The sequence below is a fragment of the Melanerpes formicivorus genome, unplaced genomic scaffold (assembly GCF_026170545.1).
Source record: "Melanerpes formicivorus ecotype bairdi unplaced genomic scaffold, bMelFor1.0.p_v2 SCAF_350, whole genome shotgun sequence".
NCBI lineage: Eukaryota > Metazoa > Chordata > Aves > Piciformes > Picidae > Melanerpes > Melanerpes formicivorus.
In genome coordinates this window covers 5,001-12,500 of record NW_027142702.1, presented here as the reverse complement: position 1 = coordinate 12,500, position 7,500 = coordinate 5,001, and positions in this window count along the sequence as shown.

Sequence of the window (7,500 nt, the reverse complement as noted above, 5' to 3'; positions counted from 1 at the left end):
CCCCGCTTTCGTTGCCGAGCCCGGGCTGGGCTCCGGCTCACGGACGAGCGAAACCCATCCAACACCGCTGAGGGTGCGCCAGCGGCCGCTCCAAACCGCCGCGCCTTTGTTCGGCCCCGCGGGTCCCCTCTCTGACCCGGGCGAAAGCCACCGAGAAGCCAGACGGACCCCTGCCCAGCCGCCTGGCGGGTGGCTTGGAGCAGCCGCTCGGCAGCGCTGCCCTGGGAGTGCTCGGCGTCGCTTGTTCCCTCATATACGGAACTGGAGGGCCGTCAGCTCCGCGAGCGCACAACCAGCCGACCTCCGCCCAGCGGCAGGTCGCAGAAATCACGCCGGCTTGTACGATGACGTAGGCGGAGGCAGAGCGCAACAGCGACCCCTTGGCGACAAGCGCGATCTCCGCGGAGAGCACGTCTACTCGCCGAGGGAGAGCACGTCTACTCGCCCAGGGAGAGCACGTCTACTCGCCCAGGGAGAGCACGTCTACTCGCCGAGGGAGAGCACGTCTACTCGCCGAGGGAGAGCACGTCTACTCGCCGAGGGAGAGCACGTCTACTCGCCCAGGGAGAGCACGTCTACTCGCCCAGGGAGAGCATGTCTACTCGCCCAGGGAGAGCACGTCTACTCGCCCAGGGAGAGCACGTCTACTCGCCCAGGGAGAGCACGTCTACTCGCCCAGGGAGAGCACGTCTACTCGCCCAGGGAGAGCACGTCTACTCGCCGAGGGAGAGCACGTCTACTCGCCGAGGGAGAGCACGTCTACTCGCCCAGGGAGAGCACGTCTACTCGCCGAGGGAGAGCACGTCTACTCGCCGAGGGAGAGCACGTCTACTCGCCGAGGGAGAGCACGTCTACTCGCCGAGGGAGAGCACGTCTACTCGCCCAGGGAGAGCACGTCTACTCGCCCAGGGAGAGCACGTCTACCTCCCGCCTGAGGGAGAGCACGGGGGGGGGGGGACAAAGACAGGCGGCAGCAGCTTCGGTGAACGTCACCCGGGAGGCGACCGGGGCTGTCCCGGGGCAGTCCCGGGAAGCCGGCGTCCGACACAGGGAACCGTCAGCTGCCGGACCGGGGCGAATCCCCGCGGCCACGGCAGGGGTGGGGGCTCGAAGACAGCCGGCAGTCGCCTCGGTGAACGTCACCCGGCCGGCGACCGCGGCCGTTCCGGGGCCGTCCCGGGAAGCCTGCGACAGGCACGGGGTCCCAGCCGCGGCCGGACCGACTCGAAGCCCCGCGGCCCCGGCACGGGGGAGGCCCAAAGACTGGCGGCAGCCGCTTCGCTGAACGTCACCCGGCCGGCGACCGGGGCCGTCCCGGGGCTGTCCCGGGATGCCGGCTTCCGGCACGGGGTCCCGGCCGCGGCCGGAGCGGCTCGAATCCCCGCGGTCCCGGCAGCAGCCGGAGCCGCTCGCCGTTCGGGCTCCCGGCACCCTACGGATCCGCCGACTCGTTCGCGGGCGGCGGGGGGAGGCAGTGAAGGAGGTGCGGGCAGAAGCGGCAGCGGAGGCGGAGGGGGGGGGGGGCTCGAAGACAGCCGGCAGCCGCTTCGGAGAACGTCACCCGGCCGGCGACCGCGGCCGTTCCGGGGCCGTCCCGGGAAGCCTGCGACAGGCACGGGGTCCCGGCCTCGGCCGGACCCGCACTGGGTGCCGCCGCCTCGGGCTCTCGGGACGGTATGGATCCGCCGACTCGTTCGCCGGCGGCGGGGGGAGGCAGTGGAGGGGGTGCGGGGAGAAGCGGCAGCGGAGGCGGAGGGGGGGGGGGGCTCGAAGACAGCCGGCAGCCGCTTCGGTGAACGTCACCCAGGAGGCGATCGGGGCCGTCCCGGGGCCGTCCCGGGATGCTGGCTTCCGCCACGGGGTCCCGGCCGCGGCCGGAGCGGCTCGAATCCCCGCGGTCCCGGCAGCAGCCGGAGCCGCTCGCCGTTCGGGCTCCCGGCACCCTACGGATCCGGCGACTCGTTCGCCGGCGGCGGGGGGAGGCAGTGGAGGGGGTGCGGGCAGAAGCGGCAGCGGAGGCGGAGGGGGGGGGGGCTCGAAGACAGCCGGCAGCCGCTTCGGTGAACGTCACCCGGCCGGCGACCGGGGCCGTCCCGGGGCTGTCCGGGGATGCCGGCTTCCGGCACGGGGTCCCGGCCGCGGCCGGAGCGGCTCGAATCCCCGCGGTCCCGGCAGCAGCCGGAGCCGCTCGCCGTTCGGGCTCCCGGCACCCTACAGATCCGGCGACTCGTTCGCGGGCGGCGGGGGGAGGCAGTGGAGGGGGTGCGGGCAGAAGCGGCAGCGGAGGCGGAGGGGGGGGGGGGGGGCTCGGAGACAGCCGTCAGCCGCTTCGGTGAACGTCACCCGGGAGGCGACCGGGACCGGCCCGGGAAGCCATCGTCCGGCCCCGGATCCCGGCCGCGGCCGGACCGGCTCGAAGCCCCGCGGCCCCGGCACGGGGGAGGCCCAAAGACTGGCGGCAGCCGCTTCGCTGAACGTCACCCGGCCGGCGACCGGGGCCGTCCCGGGGCCGTCCCGGGATGCCGGCTTCCGGCACGGGGTCCCGGCCGCGGCCGGAGCGGCTCGAAGCCCCGCGGTCCCGGCAGCAGCCGGAGCCGCTCGCCGTTCGGGCTCCCGGCACCCTACGGATCCGCCGACTCGTTCGCCGGCGGCGGGGGGAGGCAGTGGAGGGGGTGCGGGCAGAAGCGGCAGCGGAGGCGGAGGGGGGGGGGGGCTCGAAGACAGCCGGCAGCCGCTTCGGTGAACGTCACCCGGCCGGCGACCGGGGCCGTCCCGGGGCTGTCCGGGGATGCCGGCTTCCGGCACGGGGTCCCGGCCGCGGCCGGAGCGGCTCGAATCCCCGCGGCCCCGGCAGCAGCCGGAGCCGCTCGCCGTTCGGGCTCCCGGCACCCTACAGATCCGGCGACTCGTTCGCCGGCGGCGGGGGGAGGCAGTGGAGGGGGTGCGGGCAGAAGCGGCAGCGGAGGCGGAGGGGGGGGGGGGGCTCGAAGACAGCCGGCAGCCGCTTCGGTGAACGTCACCCGGGAGGCGACCGGGACCGGCCCGGGAAGCCATCGTCCGGCCCGGGATCCCGGCCGCGGCCGGACCGGCTCGAAGCCCCGCGGCCCCGGCACGGGGGAGGCCCAAAGACTGGCGGCAGCCGCTTCGCTGAACGTCACCCGGCCGGCGACCGGGGCCGTCCCGGGGCCGTCCCGGGATGCCGGCTTCCGGCACGGGGTCCCGGCCGCGGCCGGAGCGGCTCGAATCCCCGCGGTCCCGGCAGCAGCCGGAGCCGCTCGCCGTTCGGGCTCCCGGCACCCTACGGATCCGCCGACTCGTTCGCCGGCGGCGGGGGGAGGCAGTGGAGGGGGTGCGGGCAGAAGCGGCAGCGGAGGCGGAGGGGGGGGGGGGCTCGAAGACAGCCGGCAGCCGCTTCGGTGAACGTCACCCGGCCGGCGACCGGGGCCGTCCCGGGGCTGTCCGGGGATGCCGGCTTCCGGCACGGGGTCCCGGCCGCGGCCGGAGCGGCTCGAATCCCCGCGGTCCCGGCAGCAGCCGGAGCCGCTCGCCGTTCGGGCTCCCGGCACCCTACAGATCCGGCGACTCGTTCGCCGGCGGCGGGGGGAGGCAGTGGAGGGGGTGCGGGCAGAAGCGGCAGCGGAGGCGGAGGGGGGGGGGGGGCTCGAAGACAGCCGGCAGCCGCTTCGGTGAACGTCACCCGGGAGGCGACCGGGACCGGCCCGGGAAGCCATCGTCCGGCCCGGGATCCCGGCCGCGGCCGGACCGGCTCGAAGCCCCGCGGCCCCGGCACGGGGGAGGCCCAAAGACTGGCGGCAGCCGCTTCGCTGAACGTCACCCGGCCGGCGACCGGGGCCGTCCCGGGGCCGTCCCGGGATGCCGGCTTCCGGCACGGGGTCCCGGCCGCGGCCGGAGCGGCTCGAATCCCCGCGGTCCCGGCAGCAGCCGGAGCCGCTCGCCGTTCGGGCTCCCGGCACCCTACGGATCCGCCGACTCGTTCGCCGGCGGCGGGGGGAGGCAGTGGAGGGGGTGCGGGCAGAAGCGGCAGCGGAGGCGGAGGGGGGGGGGGGCTCGAAGACAGCCGGCAGCCGCTTCGGTGAACGTCACCCGGCCGGCGACCGGGGCCGTCCCGGGGCTGTCCGGGGATGCCGGCTTCCGGCACGGGGTCCCGGCCGCGGCCGGAGCGGCTCGAATCCCCGCGGCCCCGGCAGCAGCCGGAGCCGCTCGCCGTTCGGGCTCCCGGCACCCTACAGATCCGGCGACTCGTTCGCCGGCGGCGGGGGGAGGCAGTGGAGGGGGTGCGGGGAGAAGCGGCAGCGGAGGCGGAGGGGGGGGGGGGGCTCGAAGACAGCTGGCAGCCGCTTCGGTGAACGTCACCCGGGAGGCGACCGGGACCGGCCCGGGAAGCCATCGTCCGGCCCGGGATCCCGGCCGCGGCCGGACCGGCTCGAAGCCCCGCGGCCCCGGCACGGGGGAGGCCCAAAGACTGGCGGCAGCCGCTTCGCTGAACGTCACCCGGCCGGCGACCGGGGCCGTCCCGGGGCCGTCCCGGGATGCCGGCTTCCGGCACGGGGTCCCGGCCGCGGCCGGAGCGGCTCGAAGCCCCGCGGCCCCGGCAGCAGCCGGAGCCGCTCGCCGTTCGGGCTCCCGGCACCCTACGGATCCGGCGACTCGTTCGCCGGCGGCGGGGGGAGGCAGTGGAGGCGGTGCGGGGAGAAGCGGCAGCGGAGGCGGAGGGGGGGCGGGGGGGACGATAGTGGCGGGGGGCGGGGGGTGCTCGAAGGCAGCCGGCAGCCGGTTCGGTGAACATTCGCCGGGGCGGGGGGGGCGACCTGTCCGTGCCCGGGGCAGCCCCGGGAAGCCGGCAGCCAGCACGGGGTCCCGGCAGCACCTGTTCCCTGCCCTGGGACTTGCCGTGCCCGGCGGCCGGTTGCCGGGTGGGGGGAGCGATGAGAGGCGGGGCGCAGCGGCCGGGGCAGCGCCGGGCCGCAGCGGGGGGCTGGGCGGGTGGGGTAGGCGTCGAGCGGCAAGCCCTCGGCTGCAGCGAATGTTCGGCGGTGCGGGGCGGGGGGGGGACGGGACGACACGTTGGGGGCGCCGAGTCCGAGCCACCCCCGGCCCCAGGGGCGGCCGGAGGGGGAGGCCGGTGCCTGGCCCTGGGAGCTGCTGGGCGCCGGATGGCCGAGGGTGCGTCAGAAGCCGCCCGAGCGGTCGAGCAGGTCCTCCAGAAAGGCCTAGGGTGGCTTCGAGGGCCCCGGGAGCAGTCGAGGGAGGCCTCCAGGCAGGTCTGGAGTGGATGGGAGGCCTTCCAAAGCAGACAAGGGAGGCTGCCAGCGGGGCCTAGGCTGGCACTGCAGCCTGTAAATGGTTGGGGGGGGGGGGCCTCTGGTGCGGCCTGGAGTCTCTGGGTGGCGTCCAGAGAGGTGCAAAAGATCCTCTGGTGCGGCCTGTGGTGGCGGAGAAGCCTGCAGAGCGTGCGGGGGAGGCTTCTGGTGCGGCCTGGGGTGGGTCGGAAGCCTGCAGAGCGTGCGGGAGAGGCTTCTGGTGCGGCCTGGGGTGGGTCGGAAGCCTGCAGAGCGTGCGGGGGAGGCTTCTGGTGCGGCCTGGGGTGGGTCGGAAGCCTGCAGAGCGTGCGGGGGAGGCTTCTGGTGCGGCCTGGGGTGGCTGAGAAGCCTGCAGAGCGTGCGGGAGAGGCTTCTGGTGCGGCCTGGGGTGGCTGAGAAGCCTGCAGAGCGTGCGGGAGAGGCTTCTGCTGCGGCCTGGGGTGGCTGAGAAGCCTGCAGAGCGTGCGGGGGAGGCTTCTGTTGGGGCCTGGGGTGGGTCAGAAGCCTACAGAGCGTGCGGGGGAGGCTTCTGTTGCGGCCTGGGGTGGGTCGGAAGCCTGCAGAGCATGCGGGGGAGGCTTCTGCTGCGGCCTGGGGTGGCTGAGAAGCCTGCAGAGCGTGCGGGAGAGGCTTCTGCTGCGGCCTGGGGTGGCTGAGAAGCCTGCAGAGCGTGCGGGAGAGGCTTCTGTTGGGGCCTGGGGTGGGTCGGAAGCCTGCAGAGCGTGCGGGAGAGGCTTCTGCTGCGGCCTGGGGTGGGACGGAAGCCTGCAGAGCGTGCGGGGGAGGCTTCTGGTGCGGCCTGGGGTGGGACGGAAGCCTGCAGAGCGTGCGGGAGAGGCTTCTGCTGCGGCCTGGGGTGGGTCGGAAGCCTGCAGAGCGTGCGGGAGAGGCTTCTGTTGCGGCCTGGGGTGGGTCGGAAGCCTGCAGAGCGTGCGGGAGAGGCTTCTGCTGCGGCCTGGGGTGGGTCGGAAGCCTGCAGAGCGTGCGGGAGAGGCTTCTGCTGCGGCCTGGGGTGGCTGAGAAGCCTGCAGAGCGTGCGGGAGAGGCTTCTGGTGCGGCCTGGGGTGGCTGAGAAGCCTGCAGAGCGTGCGGGAGAGGCTTCTGCTGCGGCCTGGGGTGGCTGAGAAGCCTGCAGAGCGTGCGGGAGAGGCTTCTGCTGCGGCCTGGGGTGGCTGAGAAGCCTGCAGAGCGTGCGGGAGAGGCTTCTGCTGCGGCCTGGGGTGGCTGAGAAGCCTGCAGAGCGTGCGGGAGAGGCTTCTGGTGCGGCCTGGGGTGGCTGAGAAGCCTGCAGAGCGTGCGGGAGAGGCTTCTGCTGCGGCCTGGGGTGGCTGAGAAGCCTGCAGAGCGTGCGGGAGAGGCTTCTGCTGTGGCCTGGGGTGGGTCGGAAGCCTGCAGAGCGTGCGGGGGAGGCTTCTGGTGCGGCCTGGGGTGGGTCGGAAGCCTGCAGAGCATGCGGGGGAGGCTTCTGCTGCGGCCTGGGGTCTCTGGGTGGCCTCTAGAGAGGTGCAAAAGACCCTCTGGGTTGGGCTGGGGTGGCTCTTGGACCCCTGCCACACAGTGGGGAGAGGCCTCCGGCCCGCCACCTGTGTCCCTGTGTGCCTGAGTGCCTGTGTCCCTGTGTCCCTGTGTCCCTGTGTCCCTGTGTCCCTGTGTCCCTGAGTGCCTGAGTGCCTGAGTGCCTGTGTCCCTGTGTCCTTGTGTCCCTGTGTCCCTGTGTCCCTGAGTGCCTGAGTGCCTGTGTCCCTGTGTCCCTGTGTCCCTGAGTGCCTGAGTGCCTGAGTGCCTGTGTCCCTGTGTCCTTGTGTCCCTGTGTCCCTGTGTCCCTGTGTGCCTGAGTGCCTGTGTCCCTGTGTCCCTGTCTGTGTACCTGTGTGCGAGAGTGTCCGGCACGCCACCCAGCGGCGGCGGGCAAGCAGGTAGGCGGGTGGGCGGGCCGGCGAGGGCCAGTGTGAGTTTGGGGGGTGGGAGGGGAGGCGGCAGCTGGAAGCGTCAGAGGAGGGGGCGTGGCTCCGGCTGGCCCCGGGAGCAGGTTCCCGGGACCGGGACCGGCTGGACCCGGCGGGTGGTTGATCCCGGGGCGGGGGGCAGAGGCGGCGGGAAGCGGCAGCTGCGTGTGCGGCGGGGGGGTGGAGGGCGAACCGCGGCGGGAAGCGGATGCTTCAGAGCAGGTTACGGGGGC